Genomic DNA, 19221 nt, shown 5'->3' on the forward strand with positions numbered 1-19221 from the left:
GCATATGATCCAAGAAGAGAAATTATGTTAGCTTATGCCTCTCCCTCATATGAAATTGCAATGACGACTATCGGTCTTGTTAACAATTGCCTAGGACAATTCCGCACGCCGATCCGTCATTATTCCACACTCGCTATTTATAATATTTAGTAGTATATTCTAACTTTATGATAACAGCAACTACTTTTATATTTTAGCTCTCCGATATCATGCAAAGTTATCCTCTTCATACCCACAACGTAGTTTTATTTCTCGTTTCTAGTTGGAAGCAAACGTTCGGTGTACGTAGAGTCGTATCAGTGGCAGATAGGGCTTGAGAGAATATTGATCTTACCTTTAGCTCCTTGTGGGTTCGACACTCCATACTTATCACTTCCACCTTTGGAAATTGCTACGATGATTCCCTACACCTGCGGATTATCAAGCTCTTTTCTGGCGCCGTTGCCGGGGAGCAATAGCGTGGGGTTGATATTCTCGTATGTGCTTGTTTGCTTTCTGCACTAAGTAGATTTTGTTTTTCCTTTTTGTTTCTGTTTAGTTGTGGGTAAAACATACAATTTTTTTTAAAAGTATGAAAATACAAAAAAAGTTACTTGCCTTTCATGCCTAAAAAGTTTTTTAAAAAGAGAAGTGATTGGAAAGTTATGCATTGAAGAAGTGAGGGTCGACCTTGAGCACTTGTGTTCATGCTCACAGAAACAATGTAGAATTTTTCATGGAAGCTTCTCTGTAAATAATTATCCCCTTGTATATATCCATTGTATTATAAAAATAATGTGCCAAGCTTTGGTTTTAGGATGATTAGATTGCTTGTTTACTATGTGCAGAACAAAACAGAAACTTTGGCTGTAGCGCGTGATTTTACATTTTTTACTGGAATGTCAAATGGGTCTGAAACTTTTTGCACATTACTTATGTACATGTTTTTCAAATTTTCAAATTTATTTCATAATTTTTGAAGTTACAGAAGTATACTAAACTTCCAGATCATTACACACTGTTCTGTTTCTGACAGATTCTGTTTTCATCGCGTAGTTTGCTTGTTTTCTAGTTTCTATGGCTTATATTTCTCAATATAAATTGTAGAAATGATATGGTACAGTAGGCATTGTGTGATAACAATTATGAACCTTGTCTTTGACAGTACCAAAGTGAATGGTTTACTCTTTAATAACCTAACCTATCTCACGAAGTTACGTTAAGTTTTGTGTGATTGAAGTTTTCAAGCTTTGGGTGAGATATCGATATGAGGAGAATAAGGAGCGGAAAGACCCTAAGCTTGGGGATGCCCAAGGCACCCCAAGGTAATATTCAAGGAAAACTCAAGTGCCTAAGCTTGGGGATGCCCCGGAAGGCATCCCCTCTTTCGTCTTCAAAACTATCGGTATACCTTGCTCGGAGCTATATTTTTATTCGTCACATGATATGTGTTTTGCTTGGAGCGTATTTTCAATTCTACTTGCTGTTTGAATAAAATCATTGGATCTGAAATCTTGAGTGAAAAAGAATCCTCCCATGGCTAGTTAATTATTTGACTACTCAGTGTTCCTCACTTATATCTTTCTGGAGTAGTTTGTCATTTACTCATATGCTTCACGTATATCCTATGAGTAAATGGTTGGATGAATTGAATATCATAAATCTGAATTTATATATGTTTCATATGCTTACAACATGGGGAGTAATGACTTCACACATAATAAGTATAGGTAGTAAACTTATTGAAAGTTAGCAAACGCAGAATTGGCCACTTGAACAATTCATGAAAGAATATTGAAGGAAGAGAGATTTCACATATAAATATACTATCTTGGACATCTTGTAATTGTGAGCACTCATTAAAATATGACATGCTAAAAGGTTGATGTTGGACAAGGAAGGCAACTTAATGGGTTATGTTTTCCTATATCCGAAACGTTATATTGTCTTGGATCATCCAACATGTTGGGCTTGCCTTTCCCTCTCATGCTAGCCAAATTCTTTGCACCAAGTAGAAATACTACTTGTGCTTCCAAACATCCCTTAAACCAGTTTTGCCATGAGAGTCCACCATACCTACCTAAGGATTGAGTAAGATCCTTCAAGTAAGTTGTCATCGGTGCATGCAATAAAAGTTGCTCCTTAAATATGTATGATCTATTAGTGCGAAGAAAATAAGCTTTATACGAACTTGTGATAGGGAAGAAATAAAAGCGACGGACTGCATAATAAAGGTCTTTATCACAAGGGGCAATATAAAGTGATATTCTTTTGCATTAAGATTTTGTGCATCCAACCATAAAAGCGCATGACAACCTCTGCTTCCCTCTGCAAAGGGTCTATCTTTTACTTTTACCTTCTACCCTTATACAAGAGTCATGGTGATCATCACCTTTCCTTTTTACACTTTTTCCATTGGCAAGCACTTTGTGTTGGAGTGATCCGGATATATATATATATATATATATATATATATATATATATATATATATATATATATATATCCACTTGGATGTAGGTTTTCATGATTTATTATTGTTGACATTAGCCTTGAGGTAAAAGGTTGGGAGGCAAAACTATAAGCCCCTATCTTTCTCTGTGTCCGATTAAAACTTTGAACCCATAAATATCACGCGAGTGTTAGCAATTGTGAAAGATTAAATGATAGTTGAGTATGTGGAGTTTGCTGAATCAAAGCTCTGACATAGACCCTTCCTGAAAATAAGATGAATTGCAATTGTTTCATGACCGAGAATATTGGTTGTTAGTTTTCAAGAAAGTTTATGGTCTATACTTTAACATGTGAATAGCTTGTTACTTGATCAGGAAAAGTTTTATGAGATGAGCTACTGTTATAACATATAATGATGCTAGAAAAGGTGATTTAAATTATCATTGATCAAACTTGTGCACCTGCTAGCATTCACAATTCATAAATTATTTCTTTTATCATTTACCTACTCAAGGACGAGCAGGAATTAAGCTTGGGGATGCTGATACGTCTCCAACGTATCTGTAATTTATGAAGTATTCATGCTATTATATTATCCATCTTAGATGTTTTATATGCTATTTTATATGATTTTTGGGACTAACCTATTAACCTAGAGCCCAGTGCCAGCTTATGTTTTTTCCTTGTTTTTGAGTTTTACACAAAAGGAATACCAAACGGAGTCCAATTGACGTGCCAATTTTTGTTGATTTTTTATGGACCAAAAGAAGCCCCTGGAGCAAAAGAGTTGGGCCAGAAGAGTCCCGGGCTGTCCACGAGGGTGGGGGGGCGCGCCCACCCCCCCTAGGCGTGGGCCCCTGCCTCGTGGACGACTCAGAGACCCCCCTGGCGTGAAACCAACGCCAAAAATTCCTATAAATACAGAAACCCCCAAAATATTACCTAGATCGGAAGTTCCGCCGCCGCAAGCCTCTGTAGCCACGAGAAATCAATCTAGGCCCTCTCTGGCACCCTGCTGGAGGGGGCCATCATCACTGGAGGCCATGGAGGAGGATCCCGGAGGGGCCATCATCGCCATGAAGGCCAAGGACCAGATGGAGAACCTCTCCCCATCTAGGGGGAGGCCATGGAGGAGGAAGCACAAGGGCGAGAACCACTCCTCCTCTCTCTCAGTGGCGCCGGAGTGCCATCGGGAGGGGAATCATCGCCGCGCTGATTGTCTTCATCGACATCACAATCATCATCGCCATCCTCATCTATTTTACGCGGTCCACTCTCCCGCACCCCGCTGTAATCCCTACTTGAACATGGTGCTTTATGCCACATATTATGATCCAATGATGTGTTGCCATCCTATGATGTTTTGAGTAGATATCCTTTGCTTTGGGCTGATTGATGATCTAGATTGGTATGAGTTGTATGTTTTATTTTGGTGCTGTCCTATTGTGCCCTCCGTGTCGCGCAAGCGTGAGGGATTCCCGCTGTAGGGTGTTGCAATACATTTATGATTCGCTTATAGTGGGTTGCTTGAGTGACAGGAGCATAAACCCGAGTAAGGGGGTTGTTGCGTATGGGATAAAGGGGACTTGATGCTTTAATGCTATGGTTGGGTTTTACCTTAATGATCTTTAGTAGATGCGGATGCTTGCTAGAGTTCCAATCATAAGTGCATATGATCCAAGAAGAGAAAGTATGTTAGCTTATGCCTCTCCCTCATATGAAATTGCAATGACGACTATCGGTCTTGTTAACAATTGCCTAGGACAATTCCGCACGCCGATCCGTCATTATTCCACACTCGCTATTTATAATATTTAGTAGTATATTCTAACTTTATGATAACAGCAACTACTTTTATATTTTAGCTCTCCGATATCATGCAAAGTTATCCTCTTCATACCCACAACGTAGTTTTATTTCTCGTTTCTAGTTGGAAGCAAACGTTCGGTGTACGTAGAGTCGTATCAGTGGCAGATAGGGCTTGAGAGAATATTGATCTTACCTTTAGCTCCTTGTGGGTTCGACACTCCATACTTATCACTTCCACCTTTGGAAATTGCTACAATGATTCCCTACACTTGGGGATTATCACGCTGGCACCAAATAACAATTATTCAGGTCTAAAACTAATCCCGAAGGTAGATGTAGAGGTAGCGTGCCAACGGCGATCACATCGACTTTGGAACCATTTCCCACGCGCATCGTCACCTCGTCCTTAGCCAATCTTCTTTTAATCCGTAGCCCCTATTTCGAGTTGCAAATATGAGCAACAGAACCAGTATCAAATACCCAGCCGCTACTACGAGCATTAGTAAGGTACACATCAATAACATGTATATCAAATATACCTTTCACTTTGCCATCCTTCTTATCTGCAGAATACTTGGGGCAGTTCCGCTTCCAGTGACCAGTCCCTTTGCAGTAGAAGCACTTAGTCTCAGGCTTAGGTCCAGACTTGGGCTTCTTCACTTGAGCAGCAACTTGCTTGCCGTTCTTCTTGAAGTTCCCCTTCTTCCCTTTGCCCCTTTTCTTGAAACTAGTGGTCTTGTTGACCATCAACACTTGATGCTCCTTCTTGATTTATACCTCCACAGCCTTTAGCATCACGAAGAGCTCGGGAATTGTCTTATCCATCCCTTGCATATTATAGTTCATCATGAAGCTTTTGTAGCTTGGTGGCCGTGATTGAAGAACTCTGTCAATGACACTATCAACCGGAAGATTAACTCCCAGTTGAGTCAAGTGATTGTGGTACCCAGACATTTTGAGTATGTGCTCACTGACAGAACTATTCTCCTCCATTTTGCAGCTGTAGAACTTATTGGAGACTTCATATCTCTCAACCCGGGCATTTTCTTGAAATATTAACTTCAACTCCTGGAACATCTCATATGCTCCATGACGTTCAAAACGTCGTTGAAGTCCCGGTTCTAAGCCGTAAAGCATGGCACACTGAACTATCGAGTAGTCATCAGCTTTGCTTTGCCAGGCGTTCACAACATCTGGTGTTGCTCCTGCAGCGGGTCTTGCACCTAGCGGTGCTTCCAGAACATAATTCTTCAGTGCAGCAATGAGGATAATCCTCAAGTTACGAACCCAGTCCGTGAAGTTGCTACCATCATCTTTCAACTTAGCTTTCTCTAGGAACGCATTAAAATTCAAAGGAACAGTAGCACGGGCCATTGATCTACAACAACATAGACATGCAAAATACTATCAGGTACTAAGTGTATGATAAATTAAAGTTCAATTAATCATATTACTTAAGAACTCCCACTTAGATAGACATCCCTCTAATCATCTAAGTGATCACGTGATCCAAATCAACTAAACCATGTCCGATCATCACGTGAGATGGAGTAGTTTTCAATGGTGAACATGACTATGTTGATCATATCTACTATATGATTCACGCTCGACCTTTCGGTCTCAGTGTTTCGAGGCCATATCTGCATATGCTAGGCTCGTCAAGTTTAACCCGAGTATTCTGCATGTGCAAAACTGGCTTGCACCCATTGTATGTGAACGTAGAGCTTATCACACTCGATCATCACGTGGTGTCTCGGCACGACGAACTGTAGCAATGGCGCATACTCAAGGAGAACACTTATACCTTGAAATTTAGTGAGAGATCATCTTATAATGCTACCGCCGAACTAAGCAAAATAAGATGCATAAAGGATAAACATCAGATGCAATCAATATAAGTGATATGATATGTCCATCATCATCTTGTGCCTTTGATCTCCATCTCCAAAGCACCGTTATGATCACCATCGTCACCGGCTTGACACCTTGATCTCCATCGAAGCATCGTTGTCGTCTTGCCAACTATTGCTTCTACGACTATCACTACCGCTTAGTGATAAAGTAAAGCAATTACATGGCGATTGCATTTCATACAATAAAGCGACAACCATAAGGCTCCTGCCAGTTGCCGATAACTTTTACAAAACATGATCATCTCATACAACAATTTATATATCATCACGTCTTGACCATATCACATCACAGCAAGCCCTGCAAAAACAAGTTAGACGTCCTCTACTTTGTTGCTGCAAGTTTTACGTGGCTGCTATGGGCTTAGCAAGAACCGTTCTTACCTACGCATCAAAACACAACGACTTTTCGTCAAGTGTGCTGTTTTAACCTTCAACAAGGACCGGGCGTAGTCACACTCGATTCAACTAAAATTGGAGAAATAGACACCCACTAGCCACCTATGTGCGAAGCACGGCGGTAGAACCAGTCTCATGAACGCGGTCATGTAATGCCGGTCTGGGCCGCTTCATCCAACAATACCGCCGAATCAAAGTATGACATGCTGGTAAGCAGTATGACTATTATCGCCCACAACTCTTTGTGTTCTACTCGTGCATATAACATCTACGCATAGACCTGGCTCGGATCCCACTTTGGGGAACGTAGTATTTCAAAAAAAAAATCCTACAATCACGCAAGATCTATCTAGGAGAAGCATAGCAACGAGCGGGGAGAGTGTGTCCACGTACCCTCGTAGACCGAAAGCGGAAGCGTTTTATCAACGCGGTTGATGTAGTCGTACGTCTTCACGATCCGATCGATCCTAGCACCGAACGTACGGCACCTCCGTGTTCAGCGCACGTTCAGCTCGATGACGTCCCTCGTACTCTTGATCCAGTTGAGGCTGAGGGAGAGTTTCGTCAGCACGATGGCGTCGCGACGATGAGGATGAAGTTACCGGCGCAGAGCTTCACCTAAGCACTACGACGATATGACCGAGGTGTGTAACTGTGGAGGGGGGCACTGTACACGGCTAAAAGATCAACTTGTGTGTTCTAGGGTGCCCCCTCCCCACGTATATAAAGGAGGGAGGAAGGAGGAGGCCGGCCAAGGGTGGCGCGCCCAAGGGGGGGAGTCCTACTCTAAGTAGGATTCGCCCCCTTTCCTATTCCCACAAGGAGAAGGGGGGAAGGAGGAGGAGGAGAGAAGGAAAGGGGGCCGCCCCGGAAAATCCTATTCGCCGCTCGCTGCGGCGAACTGTCGAGCAATCGCACAGAGCAGCGCAGCGAGCGACAGACATGGGCCGGCCCACTTATAGGTAGTGCTTCCAACCGGTTTTGGGAACCTTCTAAGGTTCCGTGAACCTGATTTTTTCCTGTATCATTTTTTTCTGGTACTTTTTGGTTTTCAACTTTTCTCTTTTTTCTTTTTCTCTTTTTCCTTTTCTGTTTCTTTTCCCTTTTTAGTGTTTGTTTCTTTTCTTTAAGTTTTTTTTTTAAATTTCACAAATTTGCCAAATTTGTTCACAAACTTAAGAAAAATGTTAGTAATTTTCCATTTTTGTTCGTGAGTTTCAATAAATGTTTCAATTTAAAATTTTGTTCGCATTTTTCAAAAAAATGTTCGTGTTTGAAATTTTTGTTCATGAGTTTCGTAGAATGTTCCCATTTCAAAAATTTGTTCACACATTTATGTTCAATGTTCAATATTTCAAAAAATTGTTTGGGATTTCAAATATTTTTTGTTCACGTGTTCAAAAAAACTTTCGTTCTTTTCGAAAATTTTACAATTTTTTTTCGGTGTTTTAACATTTTTCGTCATTTTCAAAAAATGTTCGTGTTTTCAAATTTGTTCAAATTTTCATTTGTTTTGGAATTTTACATTTTAATTCCCATTTTTCAAAACTTGTTCGTGTTTCCAAAAAATTGTTTGCATTTTCAAAAAATGTTCACGTTTCAACTTTTTGTTCAGAAATTTTCAAAATTTGTTCTAAACTGCAAAAAATGTTCGCATTTCAAAAAGTGTTCAAGAATTTCAAGAAATGTTTACGGTTTAAAGTTTTTGTTATATATTGCTTCAAATTTTCTATTTTTTAATTTTTGTTCAGAAATTCAAAAAATGTTCGTGGTTTCAATTTTTTGCTTGGAATTACATGAAATATTCCCTTTTTTAAACATTTTATTCAAAATTTTAAAAATGTTTCTGCTTTAAATTTTTGTTCGGAATTTCATAATTTGTTCACAACTTACAAGAAATGATTTATGTTTTTCAAAAACACTTTCTGCAATTTCAAAAATTTTGGGCATGTGCAAAAAATGTTTGGTTGTACAGTTTCAAAAAAAAATTACATTTTTTTAAATGTTTGCTACAGTAACTAATTCCTGCTCGTATTAGTAGATTTGTCTGGTTGTACGGGCGCCCTAAGTTCTTTTAGATACGCGATGTTATTAAGAAACAGTAAGATTGTGCGACCTACGCGCCTCCAGAGCGATTTGAGTTTACCGGCCGTCCGATCACGTTGACCAACGTTCCAGATTTCCTGATCTTCCATCCCCAGCAAACCCCCGCTCAGCCCATCGGGCCGCTACTCCTCAGGTTGACCTAGACGTTATCTCCTTAACTGGGCCAGTCAAAATTTACAACCGAGCCGCGAAGAAAACTCTCAGCCCGTTCTCTGCGTTCGCTATATCTCTCCCCACGATGCGTCTTCTGGTCTGCTCAGCGGCGGCGCGGGCGGCTGCCAACTGTGCCTCCCGATTACTCCATCTCTCCTTCACTACATGAATCATAGAACCAGAACAGGACAATTAGATACTGCAGTGCTGACAAGTACGTCATCATCTACCTAGCACAACATTTTCCCTCTGTATCACCGTGTTGGTCCTTTCCTTTTTTGATATTGAAATTTGTAATCTTATTTCTTTAGCGGCCACAACTAATGAAAAGGGATATGCCATGCATTTTTTTTCAGAGCCTGTGTGACTCAAGTCGTGAGGTGAAATTATATTTGTGTTTTTGCTATACAAATCTCTGTATGTGCTCAGTTCCAGTTTTGGCTATTTATGTGCTGATTCTACAATTTTTTTCCTGCGGGTCCAAATCATTGGTTTACTGTTGAAAATATGTTTTGTCCTTAAATCTTAATTTCTAGAGTATGCAGTCGATATGGCCACTAAACCAGCGCTCTTATGTGATCTCTGATTCGGATTGACAGCCTCAATCTGCTCTTTATTTATCTATATGTTCAAACATCTCATATTATACCTACAACTTTGAATAAATATGCTATATGACTACATTGACACACTATGATATGTTCATTTTTAACTGTTCACTTTGTCATCTTAAATAATTATAATAATATCAAGATGGCGGGCGCAGCAACGGGCGCTTACATGTTCTAGTACTACATAAAACTGTAGTCAGCTGGTGTGGCAAGGAGCACGCGGTCACAATCGTTTGGACGCCGGTTCGATTCCTGGGATCGCGCCTGGCACAGTTTTTGCTTTCCATTTTTTCTCATGCGGTACAAATCGATGGGCCAGCCCAGTCAGGCTGCCTCCTGTGCGTCGCGACACTAATTTGACGCAAAGAGCGTCCAGTAGGAGCTCCCGGCCGCCCCCCAACCCTAGTCCAATTCGGTTTGGGATGGGGGGGGGGGGGCGCCACTCCTTGGCCTGCCTCCTCTCTTCCATTACTAGGCCCATGAGGCCCAATAACTTCCCGGGGGGAGGGGGGGTTCCGGTAACCCCCGTGGTACTCCGAAACTTATCCGAAACAACCTGAACCATTCCGGTGTCCGAGTGTAGCCTTCCAATATATGAATTTTTATGTCTTGACCATTTTGAGACTCCTCGTCACGTCCGTGATCTCATCCGGGACTCCGAACAACCTTCGGTCATCAAATCACATAAACTCATAATACAAATCGTCATCGAACGTTAAGCGTGCGGACCCTACGGGTTCGAGAACTATGTAGACATGACCGAGACACATCTCCGGTCAATAACCAATAGCAGAACCTGGATGCTCATATTGGCTCCTACATATTCTACGAAGATCTTTATCGGTCAAACCGCATAACAACATACGTTGTTCCCTTTGTCATCGGTATGTTACTTGCCCGAGATTCGATCGTCGGTATCATTATACCTAGTTCAATCTCGTTAGCGGCAAGTCTCTTTACTCGTTCCGTAATGCATCATCCCGTAACTAACTAATTAGTCACATTGCTTGCAAGGCTTATGTGACGAGCATTACCGAGAGGGCCCAGAGATACCTCTCCGGTACACGGACTGACAAATCCTAATCTCTATCGATGCCAACTCAACAAACACCATCGGAGACACCTGTAGAGCATCGTTATAATCACCCAGTTACGTTGTGACGTTTGATAGCACACTAAGTGTTCCTTCGGTATTCGGGAGTTGCATAATCTCATAGTCATAGGAACATGTATAAGTCATGAAGAAAGCAATAGCAATAAACTAAACGATCATAGTGCTAAGCTAACGGATGGGTCTTGTCCATCACATCATTCTCTAATGATGTGATCCCATTCATCAAATGACAACACATGTCTATGGTCAGGAAATTTAACCATCTTTGATTAACGAGCTAGTCTAGTAGAGGCATACTAGGGACACTCTGTTTTGTCTATGTATTCACACATGTACTAAGTTTCTGGTTAATACAATTCTATCATGAATAATAAACATTTATCATGATATAAGGAAATATAAATAACAACTTTATTATTGCCTCTAGGGCATATTTTCTTCAGTATCAACTCCCCCAAGCTTAACCCATTGCTTGTTGATACGTCTCCAACGTATCTATTTTTGATTGTTACATGCTGTTTTATTATCAATCTTGGATGTTTTATAATCATTTTATAGTCATTTTATACCATTTTTTGGTACTAACCTATTGACATTGTGCCAAGTGCCAGTTGCTGTCTTTTTCCATGTTTTTTACATCGCAGAAAATCAATATCAAACGGAGTCCAAATGCCACGAAACTCCACGATGATTTTTTATGGGCCAGAAGGAAGGCAATGGGCCCTGGTTGCACCTGGGGGGTGCCCCGAGGGGGGCACAACCCACCAGGGCGCGCTAGGAGGCCCAGACGCGCCCTGGTGGGTTGTGCCCACCTCGGGTGCCCCCCGGACCGCCTCTTTGCTCTATAAATACCCAAATATTCCAGAAACCCAAGGGTAGTCGACGAAATATTCATCCAGCCACCGCATAGTCCAGAACCACTAGATCCAATCTAGACACCATCTCAGATGGGGTTCACCACCTCCATTGGTGCCTCTCCGATGATGCCTGAGTAGTTCCTTGTAGACCTTCGGGTCCGTAGTTAGTAGCTAGATGGCTTTCTCTCTCTCACTGAATTCTCAATACAATGGTCTCTTGGAGATCCATATGATGTAACTCTTCTGCGGTGTGTTTGTTGGGATCTGATGAACTTTGAGTTTATGATCAGTCATATCTTTTTATATCCATGAAAGTTATTTGAGTTTCTTTGATCTCTTATATGCATGATCTCTTATAGCCTCGTATTTCTTCTCTGATATTTGGGTTTTGTTTGGCCAACTTGATCTATTTATCTTGCAATGGGAAGAGTTGCCCGGTAGTGGGTTCGATCTTACGGTGCTTGATCCCAGTGACATAAGGGGAACCGACACGTATGTATCGTTGCCACTAAGGATAAAAAGACGAGATCTATATCTACCGCCATATAGATAAACGGATCTTGTCTACATCATGTCATCGTTCTTATTGCATTACTCAGTTTTTCCATGAACTTAATACACTAGATGCATGCTGGATAGCGGTCGATGTGTGGAGTAATAGTAGTAGATGCAGGCAGGAGTCGGTCTACTAATCTTGGACGTGATGCCTATGTAATGATCATTGCCTAGATATCGTCATAATTATTTGAAGTTCTATCAATTGCCCAACAGTAATTTGTTTACCCACCGTTTTGTCAGTGTACAAAAGTAGGGGTCCCTCTTTGTACCCCTTTACTTGTGCGCGGGCAATCGCAGCCCCATGCCCCTGACCACCCTTAGCGGGGCAGAGGAAGCAAAGCCACAAGACAACCAGAGCAACGCCAAGACAGAAACACAAAGAGTAGAGGGGCGAGGTGAACTCCCTTGCCGGGGCAGCCTCCACAGCCCCGGCAAGAGCCTTGCCGGGGCAACTTGCCCGACACCAGCAGAGCCGCCACCCTTGAGCCCAAGAGTTCCAACACCATCAACCACATTGGAACCAAGGCTCAGGAGGCGCCCCCGTGGTGGCATGCAGATCTTTGTGAAGACCAGAAGCGCACAAGATCAGATGAGAACCAGAAGACGACGATCCTTGGCAAGATCCTTGCCGAGGAAACCCACGAGACCCCCGGCAAGATACTTGCCGGGGACGACCGCGATGCCGCGGCACGACCCTTGCTGGGGCCCCGGCAAGACCCTTGCCAAAGACATCCGCGGGGCCGCAGCCAGGCCCACATCTACCAAGACTCCACCGTCGTTCCCATACAACTACCAGCCCACCAACTAGGCGAGCACCTGTGTGGCGACGCGCGGCCTCTAGGCCAACTCAGCAAGCACCTACGTGGTGGCATGCAGATCTTCGTGAAGACTCTGCCACCGCACCAACTCAGCAGCCAGCCAGCCAGCGTGGCACTACATGCCTTGTCAGTCCGGACACGCGTCGAGGCCAGGCGAGGCGACGACAGCTGGGACGAGCTTCCTCGCCGTCCCCGATAAAGCAAGAAGGGCACGTCGGTAGCACATTAAATGCGTTTGTCCTACGGTGTCAGAGGATAGACTCGACCAATGTATAGCTTTCCACCTCCTGTGTGCCACTGTGGCAGCCCCTTTGTCTATAAAAGGAGGCCCGCAGCGTACTGGGAGAGGATTCAGACTTTTTGGACCCTGCACGCCTTGTAGCTAGTCCAAGAACAGCAGATAAACAAAAACCAGCAGGAGTAGGGTATTACGCATCACTTGCGGCCCGAACCTGGATAATCCCCCCTGTGTTGATCTCTCAATCCCGCTCTTTCCACAGCCCCGTGCCCGCCAACCGTAGAAGGGATTCCAGTGATCCCATAGGTGTCGTTTCCCCCGACATCTTTGGCGCGCTAGGTAGGGGCGCAAGCCGTGGAAATCTGGCTTTGGAGCCGACGCAACGACTCTTCCATGCGGATGACTCGAAGGGAGAGGGCGACGTCGATCAACCGCCCTCTGGTGCCATCCGCAGCCTCGACGGCCATCCGCGTGGTCCCAAAAAGCTAAGTCATGCAAAATTTCGGCCAATTTCATTTATATATGTCTGCCTCCCCGAAAGATCTCGTTCCTTGTACGGGAGACCTGCACGCAGTGGGACCCTTCCGCTATTGGCAACGCCCTTGTCTCCGTCTCGAGTCCGCTCGAAAGTTCATGCGGCCGCGCTGAGAACGGCAAGGTGGCCTACCCGCTACTAGCAGCGCTCTTGTCCTGTTTCGAGTCCGCTCAACAGTTCAAGCGACCGCGCTGGCAGCGGCAAGGTGGCTTGCCCGGCAGCAAGCACCCTTCCGGCAGGGTGCTAAGGATCTGTCCTCAAAGCACCACGGCATGGGTTTACGCGCCGGCAGCCTTATCCCAACAAGCGTAGGGTGCATACATACAAAGAAAGATCTAACGGGAAGATAGCATGCGTGATATTAAAGTGTTGCAGAGTTATATTACATCAAATAATCGCTGCGGTTCTAACTTAAGATAAAAATATCTTGGTCTTGAACTCGTAGCGGCCATGAGAAACGGGGTGCCTAGTCCCGGCGCTGGCCCTCTATCCTCCGTACTCCGTCGACGCGGCTGATGATGGGCTCGATATGCTCCTCGAGCGCCGCGAGGTCCACACTCTCCGGCAAGCTCTCTAGCGCGGCATCTGTGACGCCCCGAGACCGACGCTTCGGACGCCTTCCATGTTTTCGTTGTCGCCGTGTGTTTTATTTGCTTGATGCATTCATCATGTCATCATCCGCATTGCATCGGCACTCGTTGCCGTCATTGTTTTTAAAACTTGCATCCGTTCGTAGTTGCCGCGTCTCTCCGTTGTTATCGTTGCCCGTTCTCAGTCTAACCACTCACTTGACCTCGTTCGCCTAACCCCTCTTTGCACAGCGCATCGACCCCTCGACCGTGTCCGAAACTTCCCCGAACTCGATCCGGGCGGTCGTGACCGTTGGATTCGGATCATCTCCAAACATCCCTCTAATATCTTCGGTTTATTATTTGATCTCTCTTAACCTTTTTATCTCGACCGCCCGATGTAAATCGGAGCGTCCGATTACCCCTAACCAAAACCCTCTTGCTATTTAAACCGTCCAACCCTAGCCCTAGCCTGTCCAATCTCCACCAAATCCCCACGCCGCCGCCACTCCCTCCCTTGGTTTCAGCGCCGAGCCAACCACCGTCCATCTCCGATCCCCCTCCCTTAACCCCGCGGCCTCCGACCACCTCCCGTGTTTTCCGGCCACGAGCAGGAGCCCCTGCCTCGCACCTCCTGCGGGCCTCCTCACCTGCAAGCAGCCGGAGCAGCAGCTCCCCGTCGCCGGAGGAACCTCGCCTCTGCCTTTTCTTCCTTCCCCGTTCCATTTCTTCTCCCCCAAACCTCACCTTGTTCTCCTCTGTCTCTCTTTGAACAGGGCAACGGCGCCGCCACCATCCCCGCGCGCTCGCGATGTGCCCGCCCGAGACCCCTGAGCAGGAGCACTCGACCTCGTCTCCTCGCGCTGCCAAGCCGCCTGAGCACCTCCTCCTCCTCCCGTGCGCCTCGTCCGCCCCGTCGCAGGTCGACCGAACCAACGGGAACCGCCTCGACGCCGTCCAAGCTCCTCCATCGGCCACCTCTACGAGCAGAGCCGCCGGACCAGCAGGCCAGTGCCTCGCGCCTTCTCCTCTCCTTCTATCTCTTTTCCTCTCTCTCTGTATCTTCTCTGAATTTTCCCCGCCGTGGCCGCCTCTCCGCAGGTCGCCGATGCTCCGACGGGATCAAGCCACTGGAGCTCCTGCACCAGCCCTGCCGTCGCCGCTCCACGTCCCAAGTCCCTCGCCTCGCCGCCCCTTCGCCCGCTCGTCGGAGCTCTGCTCCAGGCGCCGCCCGCAGCTCGCTGCATCGATCAGGAGAACGAGCGCACGAGCAGCGCTCGCGTTGACCGCGCCCTTGCCCAGCGGCCTCGCTCGGCCTGCCTCCACCAACTGGGCCTCAGCCCATGGTGAGCCACCGCTGCGGCCCCCTTCCACTGTTGGCCCAAGTGCAGATTCGGCCCGTAGATGTTTTTTTCAGTTCTGCGAATTTAGTATTATCCCAGGGTTTACAGAATTGCAGAAAAACCCTCTTTGTTCATGCATTTAATAACTTCACAACCATGCATCGGATTAAAAGGATTTAAACATGTAAAATGCCTATAATTTGATCTAGTTTCATAATATCCCACTTTCATCCATGTTAAAAATGTTTAAATGTGCTGTTTGATTTAATTTTCTTAAATGCCATGTTAAAATGATTTAATTCATAACTAATTAACCGTAACTCGGATTTAAGTAAACTATATATGTAACTTGCTTGGAAAAATGCCTAGTTTAACATGGTGCACTTTATTTTGCTGTTTAACAACATTAAAATTGTGTTTAGGGCAGAACAGTACCAATTCCAAAATATGCATATGAGGATTTTCTGGAATTGTTATTTGTTGTTCCGGCCTCATTTAAACTTGCCTAAATAGTTAGTTTACTTATGCTTCACCTCTTGCCATGTTAATCAACATTTAATATTGTTGGGTACATAAACGAGAGAGAACTAAATATTTTATGTGCTGTTTCGTTAATATGCAACTCGTTGCATATTGAGCTCCGCTTAATTTGTAGTATTGTTTGTGCACTTTGTCATCCCATGCCTCATTAAACCGGACATGAATCATACTTGATTGTGCATCATGCCATGTTTATGTGATGGTTGTTTACCATGTTGTCTGCTTCTTTCCGGTGTTGCTTCTTCGGGTTAGTTCCGATAACGTCGCGTTTGTGAGGATTTGTTCGACTTCGTCCGTTTGTCTTCTTCATGGACTCGTCCTTCTTCCTTGCGGGATCTCAGGCAAGATGACCATACCCTCGAAATCACTTCTATCTTTGCTTGCTAGTTGTTCGCTCTATTGCTATGCCGCGCTACCTACCACTTGCTATATCATGCCTCCCATATTGCCATGTCAAGCCTCTAACCATCCTTCCTAGCAAACCATTGTTTGGCTATGTTACCGCTTTGCTCAGCCCCTCTTATAGCGTTGCTAGTTGCAGGTGAAGTTGAAGATTGCTCCATGTTGGAACATGTTTATGTTGGGATATCACAATATCTCTTATATTTAATTAATGCATCTATATACTTGGTAAAGGGTGGAAGGCTCGGCCTTATGCCTGGTGTTTTGTTCCACTCTTGCCGCCATAGTTTCCGTCATACCGGTGTTATGTTCCTTGATTTTGCGTTCCTTACGCGGTTGGGTGTTATGGGAACCCCTTGATAGTTCGCTTTGAATAAAACTCCTCCAGCAAGGCCCAACCTTGGTTTTACATTTGCCTAACAACCTATTACCCTTCCCTTGGGTCGGCCAACCCGAGGGTCATCTTTATTTTAACCCCCCGGGCCAATGCTTCTCTAAGTGTTGGTCCGAAACGAGCAGACTGTGGGGCCACCTCGGGGAAACATGAGGGCTGGTTTTAGTCATAGGATGTCTCATCCGGTGTTGCCCTGAGAACGAGATATGTGCAGCTCCTATCGGGATTGTCGGCACATCGGGCGGCTTTGCTGGTCTTGTTTTACCATTGTCGAAATGTCTTGTAACCGGGATTCCGAGTCTGATCGGTCCTTCCCGGGAGAAGGAATATCCTTCGTTGACCGTGAGAGCTTGTGATGGGATAAGTTGGGACACCCCTGCAGGGTATAAACTTTCGAGAGCCGTGCCCACGGTTATGTGGCAGATGGGAATTTGTTAATATCCGGTTGTAGAGAACTTGACACTTGACTTAATTAAAATACATCAACTGCGTGTGTAGCCGTGATGGTCTCTTTTCGGCGGAGTCTGGGAAGAGAACACGGTCTTGAGTTATGCTTGAACGTAAGTAGCTTCAAGATCACTTCTTGATCATTTCTAGCTTCTCGACCGTGCGTTGCTTCTCTTCTCGCTCTCATTTGCGTATGTTAGCCACCATATATGCTTAGTGCTTGCTGCAGCTCCACCTCCCTACCTTCTCCTACCCATAAGCTTAAATAGTCTTGATCTCGCGGGTGTGAGATTGCTGAGTCCTCATGACTCACAGATTCTACCAAAACAGTTGCAGGTGCCGACGATACCAGTGCAGGTGACACAACCGAACTCAAGTGGGAGTTCGATGAGGACCTTGGTCGTTGCTATGTGTCATTTCCGGATGATCAGTAGTGGAGCCCAGTTGGGACGATCGGGGATCTAGCATTTGGGGGTTATCTTCTTTTCATTTGGATTTGACCGTAGTCGGTCTATGTGTGTATTTTGAATGATGTATGATTTTTTAATTATTGTGTGAAGTGGCGATTGTAAGCCAACTCTCTTTATCCCATTCTTGTTCATTACATGGGATTGTGTGAAGATGACCCTTCTTGCGATAAAACCTACAATGCGGTTATGCCTCTAAGTCGTGCCTCGACACGTGAGAGATATAGCCGCATCGTGGGCGTTACAAGTTGGTAATCAGAGCCATCCCCGACTTAGGAGCCCCCCTGCTTGATCGAATCGCTGACGTTGTTGAGTCTAGAACAAAAATGTTTTGAGTCTTAGGATTATATATATCGGAGAGTAGGATTCTTTTTACTCCTCAGTCCCTTCGTCGCTCTGTTGTGGTCTCCTGACGTAGATGTTTTGACTGTCCTCTCCTCAAATTTCACTAAAAAAAATTTAGGATCACGCGGGTATCTTGGGATCGTTCTGATATTCTTGTGACGAGAACATTGTTCTTGGTGCCTCCTGACATTTAGGAGTTGTGGCAGTGTCCTGGGGAGTTGAGCTCCGAGGTGTTGTCGTCACAATTTTACCGTTGCAGTTCTGGAATACCTGAGTTTCGCCGACATCAAAAATCTCTTTTATGCAGTTTGTTGGTGAGATCACCTCGACGCCACCCAGTACTGGGGCGGGAGTTCGGGATTATTGCCATAACTCGTATAACGGATGCTTTTCGAAGGTTGAGGTACACGATTTCCGGAGTTTTCTTGGTTATGTGTTGACGGATGGATACAGCTGGATCTAGGGATTGTTAGTTTGGGTGAGATATATTGCGTCCCCTGTATCCCCAACACCTGATTGCATAACCAGAAAGTTTCGGGAGTTTATAAGTGGGAATTCAAGTAGCTCCTAGAATATCTTTCCAACAGACACATGATACGATATGGGATCTATCATATGTTTGTTTCCGGTTTATTTTGCAAGCCAATCCTTTGTTTAAATGAATAACCATCTCCAACGTATCTATAATTTATGAAGTATTCATGCTATTATATTATCCATCTTAGATGTTTTATATGCATTTATATGCTATTTTATATGATTTTTGGGACTAACCTATCAACTCTTGTAATACTCATATTCATCAAGATCAATCAAGCAGGAAGTAGGGTATTACCTCCATAGAGAGGGCCCGAACCTGGGTAAACATCGTGTCCCCCACCTCCTGTTACCATCGATCCTAGACGCACAGTTCAGGACCCCCTACCCGAGATCCGCCGGTTTTGACACCGACAACAATCCGTACTCACTCACATTGATTTCTATTAATGGGCATCTCCATAGCCCGTTGATACGCCTAGTTGATGTGAGACTATCTTCTCCTTTTTGTCTTTTCCACAACCACCATTCTATTTCCACCTATAGTGTTATGTCCATGGCTCACACTCATGTATTGCGTGAAGATTGAAAAAGTTTGAGAACACCAAAAGTATGAAACAATGGCTTGGCTTGTCATC

This window comes from Aegilops tauschii, chromosome 3 (genome assembly GCF_002575655.3).
Source record: "Aegilops tauschii subsp. strangulata cultivar AL8/78 chromosome 3, Aet v6.0, whole genome shotgun sequence".
NCBI classification, from domain to species: Eukaryota; Viridiplantae; Streptophyta; class Magnoliopsida; order Poales; family Poaceae; genus Aegilops; species Aegilops tauschii.